At 48.8% G+C, this 22,078-nt stretch overlaps 3 non-coding genes across 3 annotated transcripts; 2 read left to right on the top strand and 1 right to left on the bottom strand.

The window, feature by feature from the left end:
• Positions 1–17,264: 17,264 nt before the first annotated feature.
• trnap-cgg lies at positions 17,265–17,354 on the bottom strand. The gene is given in 2 exon segments: positions 17,265–17,300; positions 17,319–17,354. It is a non-coding gene; the product is annotated as a tRNA-Pro (tRNA).
• A 1,228-nt stretch (positions 17,355–18,582) lies between these two features.
• On the top strand, positions 18,583–18,655 carry trnav-cac. The gene has a single exon. It is a non-coding gene; the product is annotated as a tRNA-Val (tRNA).
• A 2,097-nt stretch (positions 18,656–20,752) lies between these two features.
• On the top strand, positions 20,753–20,826 carry trnan-guu. The gene has a single exon. It is a non-coding gene; the product is annotated as a tRNA-Asn (tRNA).
• Positions 20,827–22,078: the final 1,252 nt, after the last annotated feature.

Here is a 22,078-nt window from a genome sequence, read left to right as displayed (position 1 = left end):
CACAGCCAGCACTGCCAGTGCCCCCCCCCCCACAGCCAGCACTGCCAGTGCCCCTCCCACAGCCAGCACTGCCAGTGCCCCTCCCACAGCCAGCACTGCCAGTGCCCCCCCCACAGCCAGCACTGCCAGTCCCTCCCACAGCCAGCACTGCCATTGCTCTACCACAGCCAGCACTGCCAGTGCACCCCCACAGCCAGCACTGCCAGTACCCCCCACAGCTGATTGGCTGAGAGGCTGTCAGTCAGCGGCTGGAGCTGCTGATTGGCTGACAGTCAGCGGCTGGAGTTGCTGATTGGCTGAGAGGCTGTCAGTCAGGTTGATTTACTCATTAACCTAGCAATTGATGTAACTGGATATTTCACCGCGATCTTGATCTGCTCCCTGAACCTGGACTGAGTCACCACATAAATAAATGTATTTGTGCAGCAATTTAAATCCTGCAGCATAAATCCGACTTGTTGTAAATTATATTGAGGATCGGTGAGGTAATCAACATCTGACAAATCCAAATAGAAAAATTTAATAACGTACACGGTCCAGAGGAGAATGAAAGCTCCGGAGATGCTGAAGAGTAAAATCATTGACTTCCTTCTGCTCTCCATCTCTAGGTCTGTGCGATTGTCTCCCTGACACTGAGCCCTCAGTGTCTTCCGGACCCGACTGGTGAGTAAAATGTGTCTGACTGTCAGAGCGTTGGTCAACAGGATTGAGAAGAATGGGATCAATGGGGTTAAAACCTGATCAAAGCAGGAATATCCAACCCATCCCGGGTCAGTCCAATAGCTGCTCTTTATCTGACAGAACCACTGGATATTGTTGATTATCGTCACAGGTTCATATATAAAGTACTGGGGGATGTTTTTCACACAGAGCAGGAGGCCGGTTGTTGACAGAACCACAGCCGCAGTTTTCCCGGCGCAATATTTAGTTTTCAGTTTCTGGCAGCGAATGGCCACAAATCGATCAAAGGAGAAAGTGAGGGTGAACCAGACAGAACAGTCCCTGGCTGCAGACATCAGGACAAAGTTAACACGGCACACAGGGGTGAGGGACAGGAAATTCCAGTGGAAATAATAATCATCGATCATGTTCAGTATGGGTTTAGTGATAATAAATAGCAGATCCACCGTTGCCATGGCCACCAGGTAGCGAGTGGTGCAGGTAGAGAGACCACACTTCCCCCGACACAGAATTACAATTCCCAGTAAATTAACTGTCAGAGAGAGAAAGGAGAGACGCGGGAAATTACGGGATAATCAATCTCCCTGTCTGAACATAATCTCAGCATCAATATAATGGACAGTGGGTGGGTGGGGGTGTTGGGAGAGGAGAGAGGAGTGGACACAGAGATTAACATTGCAGAGAGGGAAGTAGCAAATGTAACTCCAGTGTTAAAGATGGGGAATGGGGGGAAAAGTGTGAATTGCAGCCCTGTCAGTTTGATGGCAGTGGTAGGAAAATGTTTATAATTCAGGTACCTTTGGGAGAGGTTACATTTCTCATTCAGTCTGATTTCCAGGATTCACTCAGGCCGGCCACGTTTGGGGCAGCAGGGTAGAATGGTGGTTAGCATAAATGCTTCACAGCTCCAGGGTCCCAAGTTCGATTCCCGGCTGGGTCACTGTCTGTGCGGAGTCTGCACATCCTCCCCGTGTGTGCGTGGGTTTCCTCCGGGTGCTCCAGTTTCCTCCCACAGTCCAAAGATGTGCGGGTTAGGTGGATTGGCCATGCTAAATTGCCCGTAGTGTCCTAAAAAAGTAAGGTTAAGGGGGGGGGGCATTGTTGGGTTACGGGTACAGGGTGGATACGTGGGTTTGAGTAGGGTGATCATTGCTCGGCACAACATCGAGGGCCGAAGGGTCTGTTCTGTGCTGTACTGTTCTAGGTTCTATGTTCCCAAACTAGATACAAACATACCAGAGATTGTCATCCCTGCTCAATTATTGGACCACACCCCGGATTGGACCGTTCCCCCCTGGACTGGGTTTCTGATGGGGTTGGACTCCACTCCTGCTTTATTTGAATCCTCCATGATCAATGGAAAAACAAAACAAACGCAGGACCTTCCCACTTCATAATCATGGGAGGAATAGAAACATCAAATGTATAGTGCAAAAGGAGGCCATTCAGCCCATCGAATCTGCACCGGCCCTTGGAAAGTAAACACCAGTTAAGACCACCCCATCCCCATAACCCAGTGACCCCATCTAAATTGTTTGGAAAGTAAACACAATTTATCATGGCCAATCCACCTAACCTGCACATCTTTGGACTGTGGGAGGAAACCGGAGCACCCGGAGGAAACCCACGCAGACACGGGGAGAACTGCAGTCTCCACACAGTCACCAAAGGTAGGAATTGATTCGGGGACCCTGGTGCTGTGAGGCAGCAGTGCCAACCACTGCGTTACTGTGCCACCAATGTCATTGGGAAGGGACAGAACAGGATAAAGCGGATGGAATTAAGAGAGGAAGAAATGATCTTGCTGGGGCTGGAACAGGCCGAAATAATGGGTCTACGGGGACTTTCCTGTTTGTGGATTTTGGGAAGGAGGTAGAAGCGGGAGGTTGATGCAGGATGTGTGGGGTTGTCGGACGATGATGTCCGAGGCTGTGGACAGAGGATGTCCAGAGCCAATGAGGTCAGTGAGTGTCCTGGGAACAATATCATGATGTTTGGTGGTGTGCTGCTGGTCCAGGAGGAGGTAGCAGGATGGGCCTGAGAGTTGACGGTCAGTCTCTGTGAGGAAGAAGTCAGTACACCAGACAATAATGGCACCACCCTTGTTGGTAGCTCAGGTCACCAGGTCAGGGTTGGATATTAGAGAGAGGTTTGGAGCAAGTTTCGAGTGAGTCAGGATAGAGTTGGTGAGAGGCTCAGAGAAATTGAGACTGTCGATTTTGCACTGACAGATCTCAATGAAAAGATCAAGAGCTGATAGGAGGCCAGAGGGTGGGGTCCAGGTAGAGGGAGATTACTGGAGGCAGATGGATTTCAGCAGCAAATATTCATAAAAATAGACAGTGAGAAACAGCCGAGACAATATTATCTACTCAGTGATCACCATCAGAATAATTACCAAAGAATTGAAAAGCAGAAGTCGGTCTCTGTTATTCTTGAATTTACAACAGAATATAATAAAATCTTCCAGTTACAATGTCAACAGTTGGAAAAATGGCATTAGAAGTCTGAGTTAAAGAAATCCAGTAACACAGAGTCTACTAAATAGTCGGCACATATTCCAAAGTCAACATTATTCCTGACACATTTCATCCAATTATTGTAATAACTATCAGAAATAATAGATCTGAGTAGTATAATAGATGTTAAACAATTTTACTTTCTAAAGGCCGTCAGTAAGATCCAACATAACAGACTGATGGGTAATCTCAGAGCCAGTGGAGTTAGGGGACACAGCAGCAGAATGGACACATGCTGGCGATACACACACAGGGAGAGGAGGCAAAGGGATTTAGGCTGATTGGTGGAAGGTGGGAAGTGATGTTCCACAAGGGTCAGCATTGGGATCACTCTCCTTCCCCATTCCCATCATCATTATGGAATCGGGAAGGAGAACGATAATTGAACAATTTACAGACAAAATCAAATTGAGAGTGATAGCGAATACAGAGGAAGAATACAACTAATTGCAAGAACACATTATCAGTAATTATGAATTTGCAAAGTGGGTATTTCAACGGGAAATTAATTTCCCGACATATCAGTGTCTGCTGCTGCATTTTGATCAGAACAATAAGTCCCCCAATCACTCCATGGAAAACAAGTGTGTGAATGGACTGGAGGGATTTCTGGGTTCAGGTGATTAGATTCACAAATCGTGTGAAGCAGAAACACAGTTTAAAAACATCCATAACAATTGATCAAACATGTGAGTTCATTTCAGAATGAATAGAAATGAGAAAATATCACAAAACCTATTGGAATACTGCACTGTTGTGGGTTTTATGAAATATTGAAGTGTGGATCATGTTTGTTCCTGTTGGAGTAGGTCAATAGAAAACAGAGATAGGGACATTTCACTCCATACAATAAATATCAAACATCTTCAAAATCCAACCAAACAGGGGCTGGTTTAGCTCACTAAGGGCTGGTTTAGCTCACTGGGCTGGCTTTTAAAGCAGGCCAAGCAGCACGGTTCGATTCCCGTACCAGCCTCTCCAGACAGGCGCCGGGATGTGGCGAGTAGGGGCTTTTCACAGTGACTTCATTGAAGCCTACTCGTGACAATAAGCGATTTTCATTTTCATTTCATTTTCAAACTCTTCCTCTTTTCAACCTATTCCAAAGTTAAAACTCACATAGAGAACTCCACAGAATGAAGCAACAACTCACCAATAAAATACATCATTTCAAAATAGAACTTACTCATGGCAGTCCAGTTACTGACCCACACACAATACAATTACACATGGACAGATAGCCCCAGTAATCAAGAGATAATTAGATCAGATATTCCACTCTGGTTAGAGACCCACACTCAGTACAATTCTACACTGTCAGATACTTCCAGTAACACTTCCTCACCACTGTCAGATATTCCACTCTGGTGAGAGACACACACTCATTCCAATTCTACACTGAGATACTTCCAGTAACACTTCCTCACCGCTGTCAGATATTCCACTCTGGTGAGTTACCCACACGCAGTCTGCTTTAATTCTTTCTCCTCCTAAACCTCCCATCAGAGACATTGCCATCACTGAGATCCAATCTAACATTATACAAGATGCCACTCAATATCATAACTTCACCGGTCAGAGATCCAGTGAGTAACAAACAGAGGTTTATTGTGATTTGATGGAAGGGATTCAAACCATTGACATGCTTAAAGACATTTGACAATTATATAGTTGATCGTGTGTCTGTATAACAGTGAGCTCGAGATCAGGGTTAAACATTTTCACTCAAAGTTTCAAATCAGAGAGCCGCTCACACACAGATTTACACAAGTTCAATGGTGATACTGTATTCACTTACCAGGAACACCGACAATAGCAACGATTGGGTAGAATATTTTCTCAGCAATATCAATTGGATCATGCATTTTCAGTATGAAGTGATGTGTCCTTTCGTGCTGGTGTCAGTCTCTGTGTCTGAAACTCTGCGGTTATATGTTCCCAAAGCATTTAATTTATACCCTGGGGAACCACCTCAGGGATATTGAGGTTGTGAAATCGTACACGTTATTATTAGAAATATATGAACAAACAGATTACGATATTGTGTTCAGTGAAATAAAATATTCTCTTTTGAGTGAGTAACCACTTTCCAAACACTGAACTGTGTTGATCACATTGTTCAGCTAACATTAACAGAAATGATGCTGTCCACTCAGACAACATCAGTCCCATCTCTAGATCTCAGATTGTTACAGTGATAACCCTCACACCACTGTGACCATTCAGTGATTCAGTTCCAATTGTCAGTGTGTTTCTCTGGGTGGTTCCACTGCACTCTGGGGTGTAGCTGCCTCTGTAACTCTGACCATTCAGTTTTTCAGTTCCAATTGTCAGTGTGTTTCTCTGGGTGGTTCCACTGCACTCTGGGGTGTAGCTGCCTCTATCTGTGACCATTCAGTGATTCAGTTGCAATTGTCAGTGTGTTTCTCTGGGTGGGTCCACTGCACTCTGGGGTGTAACTGTCTCTGTAACTGTGACCATTCAGTGATTCAGTTCCAATTGTCAGTGTGCTTCTCTGGGTGGGTCCACTGCACTCTGGGGTGTCGCTGTCTCTATAACTGTGACCATTCAGTGATTCAGTTCCAATTGTCAGTGTGGTTCTCTGGGTGGGTCCACTGCACTCTGGGATGTAGCTGCCTCTGTACCTGTGACCATTCAGTGATTCAGTTCCAATTGTCAGCGTGTTTCTCTGGGTGGGTCCACTGCACTCTGGGGTGTAGCTGTCTCTGTTACTGTGACCATTCAGTGATTCAGTTGCAATTGTCAGTGTGTTTGTATGGGTGGTTCCACTGCACTCTGGGATGTAGCTGCCTCTATCTGTGACCATTCCTTGATTTGATTTCAGTACGTTCTGTCTGAGCCTAAGTAGCAAATTTCAATGTCTCCAAAATCTGGAACTGTTTTAAGCGCAAAGTATGTGATCCCATATCTAAATCTAATTCAGACCCTCAAACTAAGAAAATCTTTAGAACCATTGGAACCTCAGAAAACTCAGAGGCTGCAGCACATTCAAACTCAACACCTCAGAGAGCAGCATTAAAACATATGCAGCTGTGAAAACTAATACCCCGTCTCTAATTGATATCGGCCGACCATCTGATACACAGACCGGCCAGACTGCTGGTTTAGCTCACTGGGCTAAATTGCTGGCTTTGAAAGCAGACCAAGCAGGCAAACAGCACGGTTCCATTCCCGTACCAGCCTCCCCGGACAGGCGCCGGAATGTGGCGACTAGGGGCTTTTCACAGTAACTTCATTGAAGCCTACTTGTGACAATAAGCGATTTTCATTTCATTAGGGGCTGGTTTAGCACACAGTGCTAAATCGCTGGCTTTTAAAGCAGACCAAGACAGGCCAGCAGCACGGTTCGATTCCCGAACCAACCTCCCTGAACAGGCGCTGGAATGTGGCGAGTAGTGGCTTTTCACAGTTACTTCACTGAAGCCTGCTTGTGACAATAAACAAATTTCATTAATTTCATTCACTTAAACTGGGAGAGAGGCGGGGTGAGATGTGGAGGAAGAGAGAACGGGCCTGTGCGATGCGCTGCAAGAAGACAGGGTGAGAGGGTGGGAGGAGATAGAATGGGAGAGAAAGAGGGTGGGAGAAATAAAGAATAAAACGAGAGAAGGAGGTAGATTGTCTGAGAGAAAGGGAAGCAGAGAATGGAGCCGAGTGGGTGAATGGATGAGGGAGGCAGATTGTGTGAGAAGGATGGTGTATAAAATACTAACATTATATCAGACATAAGAGAGCGACTGAGTGACTGAGGGAGTGGGAGAGGGAAAGAATGTGAGAGAAAGTTGGAGAGGTGTGTGAGAGAGGGAAAGAGTGTGTGAGGGAGCGAGGCATGCAGGGAGAGACAGAGGGAGGGTGAGTGTGTGAGAGTGGAAGAGAGGGAGGGAGTGTGATAGATGGAGGGTGCGAGAGAGGCTGAGTGAGGTCAAGAACATGTCAGAAGGAGAGAGAGGGAGAGAGCACAAGAGAGAGAGAGTGCGAAAGGGGGAGAGAGTGCGAGAGAGGGAAAGAAGGTTGGAGTGCGAGAGGGAGTGCGAGGGAGGAAGGGAGTGTGATAGATAGAGAGTGCGAGAGAGGGAGGGAGTGTGATAGATGGAGGGTGCGAGAGAGGCTGAGAGTGCGAGAGAGGGAAGAAGTGGGAGAGAGAGTGTGAGCGAGTGAGAGAGTGTGAAGAGGGAGAATATGTGAGAGATGGAGAGATAGAGTGTGAGGGAGTGTGCTTGGAGATATGGGGAACTGGGAATCATGTGGAAAACACAATACGGATTAATAAATTTGCTGAGTAAACAAATTTGATCCTAAATTATAAAATCAGATACTGGATAAAGTAAATATCCTTCATGCAGTATTCCACAATTGAAGTTGTGAATAATTGACAGTGTGATAGGTCAGTTATTGTGCAGAGCTGGAATAGAACTTGTCTTTCCCCAGTGAGAGGCCAGAAAGCAAACACGTGGCACAGCCGCTTTTAACAATAATTGCAATGCAACCTCAAAAAGATAGACTTCCCTCTGATTATGAAATGTGCGTCTGTTTTTATTGGGTGGAACAGAGATGTTTTCAACATGAAAAGCACAGGCAGCGCCCAGGGTCAGACAGATTGGAACTTACAATGAAGTTGATGCTGTGAAGGAATGAGTCAGCAAAAGTTACACCTGACTCCAGCTTCTCCCTCTCAAACTGCAGGGTAAACTCTATCATATTGTGATGTGGAGATGACGGTCGTTGGACTGAGGTGAGCACAGTAAGAAGTCTTACAAAACTAGGTTAAAGTCCAACAGGTTTGTTTCAAATCCGAGCTTTCGGAGCGCAGCTCCTTCCTCAGGTGAATGGCAAGGTATGTTCCAGAAACATTTATATAGACAAAGTCAGAGATGCCGGACAATGCTTGGAATGCGAGCATTTGCAGGTAATCAAATCATTACAGATCCAGAGAGAGGGATAATCACAGGTGAAAGAGGAACCGCTGTAAATAGTGATGTGCGACGCACTACAAATAATGACGTACTGACCATGGCCCACAGTAAATAATGATATGAAATGAAAATCGCTTATTGTCACGAGTAGGCTTCAATGAAGTTACTGTGAAAAACCCCTAGTCTCCACATTCCGGCGCATGTCCGGGGAGGCTGGTACGGGAATCGAACCGTGCTGCTGGCCTGCTTGGTCTGCTTTAAAAGCCAGCGATTTAGCCTTGTGAGCTAAGCCAGCCCCTAAAATAATGATATTCTACCCAGGGACCACTGTACTAATGATATACTACCGAGGGCCACTGTAAATAATGGCATACTACACAGGCAACACTGTAAATAAAGATATATCACCCGGTGACCACTGTAAATGATAATATAGTTTCCAGGGAGCACTGTTAATAATGAAATTCCACCCTAGGACCTTGGTAAATAATGATGAACTTCAGAGGACATCTGTAAATAATGATATATTGCCAAGATACCACGGCAAATAATGATATACTACCCAGGGACCTCTGTAAATAATGATATACTACCCAGGGACCTCTGTAAATAATGATATACTACCCAGGGACCACTAGAAATAATGATGTAATATCCAGGACCACTATAAATAACGGATTCACACGCTCGGACCGTTGTAAATAATGATGTACTACAACTGGACCGCTGTAAATAATGGCATACTGCCCTGGGACAACTGATATAGTAGAATAGTAGCCAGGGAACACTGTAAATAATGATACACTACCCAGGGACCACTGTAAATAATGATATACTACACAGGGACCACTGTAAATAATGATATCCTACCCAGGGACCACTGTAAATAATGATATACTACCCAAGGACCACAGTAAATAATTATATACTGCCAAGGGGCCACTTAAATAATAGAATAGTGACTTCCGGTTGCGGCTATGACCAGCTAAGTCGCACGTTTGGCTGCTCCTGCTACAAAGGTGTTTTCGGGCCGATTGGAGGGCCCCAACGGCGCTGTAAGGACAAATCCCGGTGGGGGAAGGCTCCCTGAAGAGAAACAGACCAACTTTATGGTCGGTACCCGGAGTGGGGTGGTAAAGAAAGCAACAGCAGCTCCCAAAAAAAAGCGGACGAAGAAGATCAAAATGGCGGCCGGTGGCGCACCCGAGGAATGGAGGAAATGGGCGGAGGAGCAGCAGGCCGCTCTCCTGCGCTTCTTTACGGAGCTGAAAATGGAGCTCTTGGAGTCAATGAATGCGACGACCACCAGGCTGATGGGAGCCCAGGCGACCCAAGAGGCGTCGATTCGGGAGCTGCAGCAGGAGATGACTGCGAGGGAGGAGGAGGCCACGGTCCTCGTGGGAAAGGTAGAGGTGCACGAGGCACTCCACCTGAAATGGCAGAGCCGTTTTGAGGAGCTGGATACCCGAATGAGGTGGAAGAACCTGAGGATCTTGGGCCTGGCAGAAGGCCTGGAGGGGTCAGACCTCCCGGGATATGTAGCAGAAATGCTGAGCTCCCTGATGGGGGCAGGGGCCGTCCCTTCGCCCCTGGAGCTGGAAGAGGCCTACAGGGTCATGGCTAGGAGGCCAAGAGCAAATGAGCCCCCGAGGGCGGTGCTGGTGCGGTTCCAGCGACTCAGCGACCGTGAGAGAGTGCTGGAGTGGGCCAAGAGGGAAAGGAGCAGCAAGTGGGAGAATTCGACGGTGAGGGTCTACCAGGACTGGAGTGCGGAGGTGGCAAAGCGGCGGGCCCGGTACAACCGGACGAAGGCGGTGCTACATGCAAAACGGATCAGGTTCGGAATGTTGCAGCCAGCGCGCTTGTGGGTCACCTACAGGAACCAACACCACTATTTTGAGTCCCCAGAGGAGGCGTGGGCCTTTGTACAGGAAGAGAAACTGGACTCGAATTAGACCCAGGGGATACTTGGCGGCCGTAGCCGCTCGGGTACTTTCAGCTGAATTCTTTGTTTGGATTTTGAACTCTTGCTGTGGTTTTTCTTCTGATGTTTTTTCCCCCCTTTGCCAACTTCCCATAGTTATTGTTATTGTGGTTATTCATGGTTATTTATGGTTATTTATGCTGTTTGGTAGAGGGCGACTGTTAAGTACATTGTTATTTGTTATCTATCTGTTATTTATAATGTTAAGTTGGGGAGGCGGGACGGGGGGGAGAGCAGATCGGGGATATGGGCTCCTAGGGGGGGTTCTTTACAGGCATGGACGGGGACGGGGGTAGAACTGAAGATGGCGGGGTGGGGTGTGGCAGGGCGAAAGCGCGGGCTTTCCTCTGTTTTCCCGCGCGCGGGGCAGAGGAGGGGGGGAGGGGAGGAGTGCGGGGCGTGGCTAGCAATGGCGACCTTTCCCGCGCTGGAGCGGGGCCAGGGAGGAGTGGCAAGGGGGGGGAGGCCCCCCCCCCGAGCCGGGGGGAGTCGGAGTGTGGCAGGAGCAGCCGGGTCAGCGTGAACCAGCTGACTTACGGGAGTACGATGGAGGGTACATCGCGGCTAGGAGGGGTCCTAGCCTGGGGGGGGGGGGGGGGGGGGGTTAGGGAGGGACACCGGGTTGCTGCTGAAAAGACCAGAAACGGGAAGTGGAGGACTGGAGAGGTGGGGGGAGGGGGACATCGCCATGGGGAGCGGGTCAAAAGGGGAGGGTCGACCCGGGGCGAGCAGGGAACAGGACATGGCTAATCGGCAGGGGAAGGGGGCGGGTCGTCCCGCGACCCGGCTGATCACTTGGAACGTGAGGGGGCTGAATGGGCCGGTCAAGAGATCAAGGGTATTCTCACACCTGAAGGGACTGAAGGCTGATGTAGCAATGTTACAGGAGACCCATTTGAAGGTAGTGGACCAGGTTCGCCTGAGAAGGGGGTGGGTGGGACAGGTGTTCCACTCTGGATTGGATGCAAAGAACCGGGGGGTGGCGATTCTGGTGGGAAAGAGGGTGTCGTTCGTGGCGGAGGAGGTGGTGGCGGATAAGGAGGGTAGGTATGTGATGGTGAAGGGTAAGCTGCAGGGGGAGAAAGTGGTGATGGTCAACGTATATGCCCCGAACTGGGATGACGCGGGTTTTATGAGGCGCCTATTGGGCCTCATTCCGGGACTGGAGGCAGGGGGCTTGATCATGGGGGGGAACTTTAACACAGTGCTGGACCCCGGGCTAGACAGATCGGGCTCAAGGACCAATAGGAGGCCGGCAGCGGCAGAAGTGCTGAGGGGGTACATGGAGCAGATGGGAGGAGTAGACCCATGGAGGTTTGGTAGGCCGAGGGCGAGGGAGTATTCCTTTTTCTCCCACGTCCATAGAGTGTACTCCAGAATCGATTTCTTCGTGTTGAGCAGGGGGCTGATCCCGAGGGTACGGGAAGCTGAGTACTCGGCCATTGCGATCTCTGATCATGCACCACATTGGGTGGATGTGGAAATGGGAGAGGCGCGGGACCAGCGCCCGCTTTGGCGGCTGGATGTGGGGCTGTTAGCGGACGACGAGGTGTGTAAAAGGGTCCGGAAGAGCATTGAGAGCTATCTGGACTTCAATGACACGGGTGAGGTGCAGGTGGGGATGGTCTGGGAGGCCCTGAAGGCAGTGATCAGGGGAGAGCTGATCTCCATAAGGGCGCACAGAGAAAGAAAGGAGAGGCAGGAGAGGGAGAGGCTGGTGGGGGAGCTATTGGAAGTGGATAGGAGATATGCGGAGGCACCAGAGGAGGGGCTGCTGGGAGAACGGCGCAGCCTGCAGGTCAAGTTCGACCTGCTGACCACCAGGAAGGCAGAGACGCAGTGGAGAAGGGCACAGGGCGCGGTCTATGAGTATGGGGAAAAGGCGAGCAGGATGCTGGCACACCAGCTTCGCAAACGAGATGCGGCTAGGGAGATTGGGGGAGTGAAGGAGAGGGGCGGGAAGGTAGTGCAGAAGGGGCAAGAAGTGAATGGGGTCTTCAGGGATTTTTACAAGGAGTTGTATCGGTCTGAGCCGCCGACGAGGAGAGGGGGAATGGAGGACTTCCTAAACAAATTGAGGTTCCCAAGGGTCCAGGAGGGGCTGGTAGAAGGGCTGGGGGCGCCAATAGGGCTAGAGGAGCTAGTCAAGGGAATAGGTCAGATGCAAGCGGGGAAGGCGTCGGGGCCAGATGGGTTCCCGGTGGAATTCTACAAGAAAAATGTGGACTTGGTGGGACCGGTACTGGTACGAGCCTTTAATGAGGCGCGAGAGGGGGGGGTTCTGCCCCCGACAATGTCGCAGGCTCTGATCTCCCTGATATTGAAGCGGGATAAAGACCCCGTGCAGTGCGGGTCCTACAGGCCTATCTCGCTTCTGAACGTGGATGCCAAGTTGCTGGCAAAGATCCTGGCAGCTAGAATAGAGGATTGTGTGCCGGGGTAATCCATGAGGACCAGACAGGGTTCGTGAAGGGGCGGCAGCTCAACACGAACGTGCGGAGATTGCTGAATGTAATTATGATGCCGGCAGTGGAGGGGGAGGCTGAGATAGTGGTAGCGCTGGACGCGGAGAAGGCATTCGATAGGGTGGAGTGGGAGTACCTGTGGGAGACGTTGGAACGGTTTGGGTTTGGGGAAGGGTTTATTAAGTGGGTGAAGTTGCTCTACTCGGCCCCGACGGCGAGTGTAGTGACAAACGGGAGGAGGTCGGAGTATTTCGGGCTCCACCGAGGGACCAGGCAGGGATGTCCCCTATCCCCCCTACTTTTCGCACTGGCGATTGAACCATTGGCGATGGCACTGAGGGGTTCAGGGGGGTGGAGAGGACTGACTAGGGGAGGGGAGGAACATCGAGTATCGCTGTATGCGGATGATCTACTGCTGTACGTGGCAGACCCAGAAGGGGGAATGCCGGAGATAATGGAACTATTAGCAGAGTTTGGGGACTTTTCGGGGTACAAACTAAATTTGGGCAAAAGCGAGGTTTTTGTGATACACCCGGGGGATCAGGGAGAGGGTATTGGGAGACTCCCCTTCAAGCGAGCAGGAAAGAGCTTTAGGTACTTAGGGGTGCAGGTGGCAAGGAACTGGGGGACCCTCCACAAGTTGAACTTTTCCAGGCTGGTGGAACAGATGGAGGAGGAATTTAAGAGGTGGGACATGGTACCGTTGTCGCTGGCGGGGAGGGTGCAGTCAATCAAAATGACGGTCCTCCCAAGGTTCTTGTTTTTATTTCAGTGCTTGCCCATCTTCCTCCCTAGGGCCTTCTTCAAAAAGGTGACGAGTAGCATCATGAGTTACGTGTGGGCGCATGGCACCCCAAGGGTGAGAAGGGTCTTTTTGGAGCGGAGTAGGGACAGTGGAGGGCTGGCACTACCCAATCTCTCGGGGTAATACTGGGCGGCAAATGTGTCAATGGTGCGCAAGTGGATGATGGAAGGGGAGGGGGCAGCTTGGAAACGAATGGAGAGGGCGTCCTGTGGCAACACAAGCCTGGCGGCCCTAGTAACGGCACCATGGCCGCTCCCCCTCACGAGATACACCACGAGCCCGGTGGTGGCGGCCACCCTCAAGATATGGGGGCAGTGGAGGCGACACAGGGGGGAAATGGGAGGTCTGTTGGCGGCGCCAATAAGAGGGAACCATAGATTCATCCCGGGGAACATCGACGGGGGATTTCAGAGCTGGTACAGGGTGGGCATACGGCAGCTGAAGGACCTGTTTATAGAGGGGAGGTTTGCGAGCCTGGGAGGGCTGGAGGAGAAGTTTGAGCTCCCCCCGGGAAACATGTTCAGATATTTACAAGTGAAGGCATTTGCTAGGCGGCAGGTGGAGGGGTTCCCCCTGCTCCCCAGTAAGGGGGCGAGTGATAGGGTGCTCTCGGGGGTCTGGGTCGGAGGGGGGAAGATATCAGACATCTACAAGATAATGCAGGAGGCGGAAGAAGCATCAGGGGAGGAGCTGAAAGCCAAGTGGGAAGGGGAGCTGGGAGAGCAGATAGAAGACGGGACGTGGGCGGATGCACTGGAGAAGGTCAATTCTTCCTCCTCGTGTGCGAGGCTGAGCCTCATTCAATTTAAGGTGCTGCATAGAGCTCACATGACGGGGACAAGGATGAGCCGGTTCTTTGGGGGTGAGGACAGGTGTGTCAGATGTCTGGGAAGCCCAGCGAACCATGTGCATATGTTCTGGGCATGTCCGGTGCTGGAAGGGTTCTGGAAGGGGGTGGCAAGGACGGTGTCGAAGGTGGTGGGGTCCAGGGTCATACCAGGATGGGGGCTTGCGATCTTTGGGGTCGGGGTAGAACCGGGGGTACAGGAGGCCAGGGAGGCCGGAATACTGGCCTTTGCGTCCCTAGTGGCTCGACGAAGGATATTAATTCAATGGAAGGACGCGAGGCCTCCAAGCGTTGAAACTTGGATTAACGATATGGCTAGCTATATTCAGCTAGAAAGGATCAAATTTGCCCTGAGAGGGTCGGTACAGGGATTCTCCAGGCGGTGGCAACCTTTCCTTGACTTTTTAGATCAGAGATAGGTGTACGGGGTCGTGGCAGCAGCAACCGGGGGGGGGGGGGGGGGGAGGGGGGGGGGGGGAGGGGGGGGGAGGGGAGGGGAAGGGGGGGGCAGCAATGGTCGTGGGGGGACATGCACGACTGTAACGTGGGCAAGTCTGCTCGCTGCTCATGTCTGAAACTGTAGGCTGCCTTGTTTGTTAAGTTGTTGCTTGGGGGGGGGGGGGGGGGAGGGGGAGGACTGGTGCGCGCGAGAGGGCGGGCGAGGGAGGGATATTTGCCTAGAGGGATTGTGTTGTAAATAATTTAAAAATTAGTAGGGGTAAATGTCTGTATGGAAAAACTCTTTCAATAAAAATTATTTAAAAAAAAAAAATAATAGAATAGTAACCAGGGACACTGTAAATAATGATATCCTACCCATGGACCACTGTAAATAATGATATACTGCCCAGGGACCACTGAAATAATAGAATAGTAGTCAGGGACCACTTTAAATAATGATACACTACCCAGGGACCACTGTAACTAATGATATACTACACAGGGACCACTGTAAATAATGATATACTACCCAGGGGCCACTGTAAATAATGATATACTATCCAGGGTCCTCTGTAAATAATGATATACTACACAGGGACCACTGTAAATAATGATACACTACCCAGGGACCACTGTAACTAATGATATACTACACAGGGACCACTGTAAATAATGAAATTACACGCTGGGACCGTTGTAAGTAATGATGTACTATACAGGGGCCAGTGGAAAGAATGACATTTTACCAGGGACCACTGGAAATAATGATATACTGGCCAGGGACCATTCTAAATAAGGATATACTATCCAGAGATCTCTGTAAATAACGAACCTACACGCTGGGCCGCTGTATATAATGACGTACTACACAGTGACGACTTTAAATAAAATATCCTATCTAGGGCCCCAGCAAATAACTAAATCAAACGAAATTAAACGAAATTAAATCAAGATATATGACACGGGACCACTGTATATAATGATATACTGCCCAGGGGCCACTGTAAATAATGATATACTATCCAGGGACCACTGTAAATAATGATATACTGTCCAGGGACCACTGTATATAATGACATGCCACCCACGGTCCATTGTAAATAATGATATACTACCCAGGAACCATTGTAAATAATGATATAGTATCCAGGGCCGCCTGTAAATAATGAAATCACACGCTCGGATCGTTGCAAATAATGATGTACTACAACTGGGCCGCTGTAAATAATGGCATACTGCCCTGGGACAACTGATATGGTAGAATAGTAGCCAGGGACCACTGTAAATAATGATACACTACACAGGGACCATGTAAATAATGATATACTACACAGGGACCACTGTAAATAATGATATCCTACCCAGGGACCACTGTAAATTATGATAAACTACACAGGGAGCACTGTAAATAATGATATACTACACAGGGACCACTGTCAATAATGATATCCTACCCAGGGACCGCTGTAAGTAATGATATACTACCCAAGGACCACAGTAAATAATTATATACTGCCCAGGGGCCACTTAAATAATAGAATAGTAACCAGGGACACTGTAAATAATGATATCCTACCCAGGGACCACTGTAAATAATGATATACTGCCCAGGGACCACTGAAATAATAGAATAGTAGTCAGGGACCACTGTAAATAATGATACACTACCCAGGGACCACTGTAACTAATGATATACAACACAGGGACCACTGTAAATAATGATATACTACCCAGGGACAACTGTAAATAATGAAATTACACGCTGGGACCGTTGTAAATAATGATGTACTATACAGGGGCCAGTGAAAAGAATGACATTTTACCAGGGACCACTGGAAATAATGATATACTGGCCAGGGACCACTCTAAATAAGGATATACTATCCAGAGACCTCTGTAAATAACGAACCTACACGCTGTCTGCGGAGCGAAATGGCAGCTGTCGTTTCCAGTCAAGTGGACTCTTTGTCAAAGCTGGAGAATTGGAACTGGAGATTCAGACGATTGTGGGTGGGGGGGGGGGGGTGGTGGAGTGCTGTATTGGGCCTCGATAGAGGGTTAGCAATAGGTGGGAAATGACGAAAAAGTCTCGGACAGAAAGAAAAAGGGAATGTAAATTAGGCTAATCAAGGCTATGAAAGGTGCTGATGGCGCATAAAGCAGTCAGCATGTGTTAATGGCAGAACAAAGGTAAGCAGTGTGTCAGAGAACAATTACAAACAGGGATCAGATTGATCAAGTAGGATGGTATGTGCTGGGGAGAGGTGGGCAATGCTGTGGGTAAAACATATCAATGGAAGGGATGATAAGTTGATGGAGAAAACATGTGGTGGAGGGGGAAGTGAGAGTTCACAGTCTGAAGTTGTTGAACTGATAAAATGAAAGGGACAAAGAGCTGTCTGAGTCCACCAGAATTAGTCAATAGAAATGTGAATGCCCACACATAGACAAGCTTCTCGGGAACGTATTGGTTCCATGCAGTTCGAGCTCAGCTTCTCAAAGCAAACCCAATGTGAATGAATCCCGCCGTCTCCGCCGCAAAGAAATGAAGAAAACATGCGGCTTGACCAACGGAAAAACACATCGAAGGGCTCGTCCAGGATTTGAACCCGGGACCTCTCGCAAATTCCGACAGCGACACACCCGAAGCGAGAATCATACCCCTAGACCAACGAGCCCCGCGAAAAGAGCCAAAGCATACTGTCATTGCCATCGAAAATCAATCTAACATCTGCGGAGAACGCCAAAAGTACTGCAACATCTCAGGTAGTCAGGCGGCATTTGTCGACAGGACAACAAAGTTATTCTTTCACCATCACCTTTCATTAAAACCGGGACAGGTTAGAAATGTAGTACGTCTTAACCAAGTGAATTACCGGAGGGAGGAAACAGAACAACAGGAAAGGGATCTAATAGGGGGCAAGTCAGGAGACATTAAATGAGAAGAGGCCTTGGGACCCTGGCCACAGAGTTAGGTTAGCATAAAATCAGAGAATAATGACACCACAGTATGAGGCCATTCCGGCCGTCGTGTCTGTGCCAGCTCTCTGTTAGCGGAATGGAAGAAACAAAGAAACAAAAGATATGTCTGGAGGAGCTATCGATGGCAGATTGATCAACAACTACCGCCCGGGCACACAGAACAAGTGGAAACAAGATTGAAACCCAAATCTGCGATGGAAGGACACACAAAATGGGTGCCGCATTTACAGTGTGAAACTGCTGAACACACACTGAGTGTGAAAGCTGTATTGAGGCCAGTGGAAAGATGCGCTGCTGCTCCTCGAGTGTCTGTTGAGCTTCTTTGGAAACATTCACGACGCCGAGGTCCGGAAGGTCAGCGTTAAGATCCAGCTCCCCAGTCAGTTCAATTCTCCACTTTGGCTGTGGATTAGATGGGTCACGTCCCTGTGGTTAACACAGATCTGGAGCATCAATTTGATCCAAACGCACTCCGGCTCAGACACTGTCTCTCTCTCTCGAGCATCATCTGTGGGGAGAGAAACGACGTAAACATTCCGAGTCCTGAGAAATCTTTTCAGAGTGGGCCAATGCAAATCAACCCTGCCGTCAGCATCGCAAACAATTCGTAATCTCTGACCTGGAGTAACGAGCCTGTCCTGGATTTAAACCCACGACCACTCCCATAGGCATTGATTGAAAAGCCTTGAACGAGAACCAGACCTCGAGACCAAAGAGCACAAATTTAAGACCGACATTCAGCAAAATATAACTTATGTTAATTTGATATAATTTCTACATCTCACGGCTTTATATGTTGAGACATCTGTTAATTTCAGACACAGCTGTCGCTTGCACCAAGGGACCTGACCTTTCAAACAGACCATCAGAATCTGCAGCAACACAGTGAGGTTGCACATTCCGCACGTCGATTGATTGCCAGCGGTTTCTGTAGTGTAGAGGTTATCACATTTGCCTCACACGCGAAAGATCCCCGATTCGAAACCGGGCAGAAACATCGAACATTTAGCATTTCGTGTGTGAAAAGTTTGTACAATTATTGGGCACAAAATAATTCTGTTTCCTGAATGTTGCCGGAATCTCGTGTGTTCCAGGACGATGAAATTTCGTCTCACATGAGCCACTGCACTGAATTTGAACATTAAGGCCGAAGGAATGAATTTTCGGCAGGCAATGAGAGGTGAAGAATTTTCATATCTTGGCACAGCTCGGATATTAGCAGCTAGTTCATCCACAACAGAGTTTCAGCGATTGCCAAATGAACATATTTAATCACCATCTCAAACATGTCTAAATGTGTGACAAATGCAACTTACTGCGGATGCTTCAAACGGAAACAAAAACAGAAAATACTGGACAATCTCAGCAGGTCTGACAGCCTCTGGGGAGCGAAATGGCAGCTGTCGTTTCCAGTCAAGTGGACTCTTTGTCAAAGCTGGAGAACTGGAATTGGAGATTCAGACGATTGTGGGTGGGTGTTGGGGGTGGGGGTGGTGGAGTGCTGTATTGGGCCTCGATAGAGGGCTAGCAATAGGTGGGAAATGACGAAAATGTCGGACAGAAAGAAAAAGGGAATGTAAATGAGGCTAATCAAGGCTATGAAAGGTGCTGATGGCGCATCAAGCGGTCAGAATGTGTTAATGGCAGAACAAAGGTAAGCAGTGTGTCAGAGAACAATTACAAACAGGGATCAGATTGCTGAAGTAGGATGGTATGGGCTGCGGGGGAGGTGGGCAATGCTGAGGGTAAAACATATCAACGGAAGGGATGATAAGTTGAAGGAAATAAACAGGTGGTGGAGGGGAAGTGAGAGTTTACAGTCTGAAGTTGTTGAACTGATAAAAAGAAAGGGACAGAGAGCTGTCTGAGTCCACCAGAATTAATCAATTTGACCAACGGAAAACCTCATCGAAGGGCTCATCTGGGATTTGAACCCGGGGCCTCTCGCAAATTCCGACAGCAACACACCCAAAGCGACATTCATACCCCTAGACCAACGAGCCGCGCTAAAAAAAAACTAAAGTATACTGTCATTGCCATCGAAAATCAATCTAACAAATGCGGAGAACGCCAAAAGTACTGCAACATCTCAGGTAGTCAGGCGGCATTTGTCGGCATGACAACAAAATTCGTCTTTCACCGTCACCTTTCATTAAAACCGGGACAGGTTAGAAATCAGAAGGGGGTTCAGTGCAGGTAGATTGCCAATATACAGACCGGACCATGTACCACATGCCATGGTATCAGCAAAAACCGGCACAGCCGCCGAGAATGGTCATCATTAACATATTGACGATGAAGAAAGAGGCGATCTCAGGACGATATCTGGCGGCTGCCAACAAGTCTAAAAAGAATGGTTACCTCAATATAAACGCGCTCAGTGTGGAGGACGGGGCGGTCTATTACTGTGCAATGAGCACAGTGTCACAAACCAGCTACAACCACGTACGAAAGCCTCAGAGAATATTTTCAATTCCAGTAAATTTGCGTTCCTGCCCTTGTACTGGAGGATGGTTTGATCAGGATTCAGGAAAATACTCAGGTCTATTTCTCCACAATTGCATTGCCGTCTCTGTCCTTGTATTGGTCAATAGAGGAGCCGTTTCGGATTCGCGAGATTAATCAGCATGTCGCGATGCACAGTAAATTTAAGCTTGGAATATCCACTTCCGAGCAGCAGTAATGAAAGTTCTCAGATGTGGGGATAATAAAATCTTCCAGGACCGTTAACTTAGGTCGACCTTATGCCAATGAGTCTGAGCCCCTAGTAGTCTTCAGCGGAACATCGACTTTCTGATCGAAAATACATCAAATCTATGTTGACACTTCCTGCTTTCTGTTATGGAGGTTCCCAGATAAGGGACGTGTTTCAAAGAAAGTGTGGTGCTGTCCAAGTGAGTTCTGTAAAATCCACGGGCCTGTGATGATTCCACGTCTCACAAATGTCCATGCCCGCGGGACCATGTGTACGCTCCTTCCAGATATTTTCCGCACTGCCTCAGGGGACCAATATTACCAGCATTCTCATTCGGACCCTGGCAATCAGAGGATTGGCCGTCACTGTTGAAATGCACAGAGTTGTGATCCTGTTGTCGTCTCCGTGGCGCAATCGGTTAGCGCGTTCGGCTGTTAACCGAAAGGTTGGTGGTTCGATCCCACCCAGAGACGAATTGTTGTTCCACTCCTGGATGATATGTTTTTAGGGGCTGTTTAGGACAGGGCTAACTCGCTGGCTTTGAAAGCAGACCAAGCAGGCCAGCAGCACGGTTCGATTCCCGTAACAGCTTCCCCGAACAGGCGCCGGAATGTGACGACTAGGGGATTTTCAGAGTAATTTCATTTGAAGCGGACTCGTGACAATAAGCGATTTTCCTGTTCTGATAACACGTACCGTGCACCGGCTGCGGCATGGAGTTGCCTCTATCGCTGTAATATCCTTCATGGCGCCGAGCTGGGGAATAGCTCAACGATGCTGTGTCTCCCTCGATAACTCAGGAGATTGTGACACCTCCTCACGGACCTGCCAACAGACGAATGTTGAGCAGGAGTTGGCTATTCATCCCCTTGAGCCTTCTCCAACATTCAATAAGTTCGTGACAGATGCGACCATGACCTCAGATTCACATTTCACCGACCCGGATAACCTTTGATTACCTTTTCAGTTGAGAATCCAACCACATCTGTCTTAAAATCTTCAATGGGCCTATCTCAGCGGTCTGTGGAGAAGAATCCCTCAGAAAAAAAGCCCAAAGATCTACATAACCGGACCGGGTCGAGCAGTATCTCTGGCCATGATGTAGAGATGCCGGCGTTGGACTGCGGTGAGCACAGTAAGAAGTCTTACAACACCAGGTTAAATGGTTCTGTTTTGTGATTCACCTGAGGAAGGAGCTGCGCTCCGAAAGCTCGTGTTTGAAACAAACCTGTTGGACTTTAACCTGGTGTTGTAAGACTTCTTACTGTATCTCTGGCAGCAGCGCATCCCTTCCCGACGAATTTAATGCATTCTATGCTCGGTTTGAGCAGGTAACAAACAATCCGCTGTCGAGTGTCCCAGCAGCTCTTAATTCACCCATACCCACCATCAAGTTTCCGAAGTCAGATCGGCCTTCCTGAAAGTGAACCCACGGAAGGCGACGGGCCCGGACGGGATCCCTGGTCATGCACTCAGAGCCTGCGCATACCAGCTGGCAGAGGTATTCACAGACATCTTTAACCTATCCCTACTCCACACCGAGGTCCCCACCTGCTTCAAGAAGACCACCATCATACCGATACCAAAGAAGAACGAGGCAACATGCCTCAATGACTACCCTCCGGCGGCCCTGACGTCAGTTGTAATGAAGTGCTTCGAGAGGCTGATCATGAAGCGCATCACCTCCATACTCCTAGAACGCCTTGACCCACTTCAATTCGCATA

Source organism: Scyliorhinus canicula, unplaced genomic scaffold, assembly GCF_902713615.1.
Source record: "Scyliorhinus canicula unplaced genomic scaffold, sScyCan1.1, whole genome shotgun sequence".
NCBI classification, from domain to species: domain Eukaryota; kingdom Metazoa; phylum Chordata; class Chondrichthyes; order Carcharhiniformes; family Scyliorhinidae; genus Scyliorhinus; species Scyliorhinus canicula.
The sequence above is the reverse complement of the archived record's forward strand: the minus strand, read 5'-3'. Positions and strand labels throughout refer to the sequence as shown.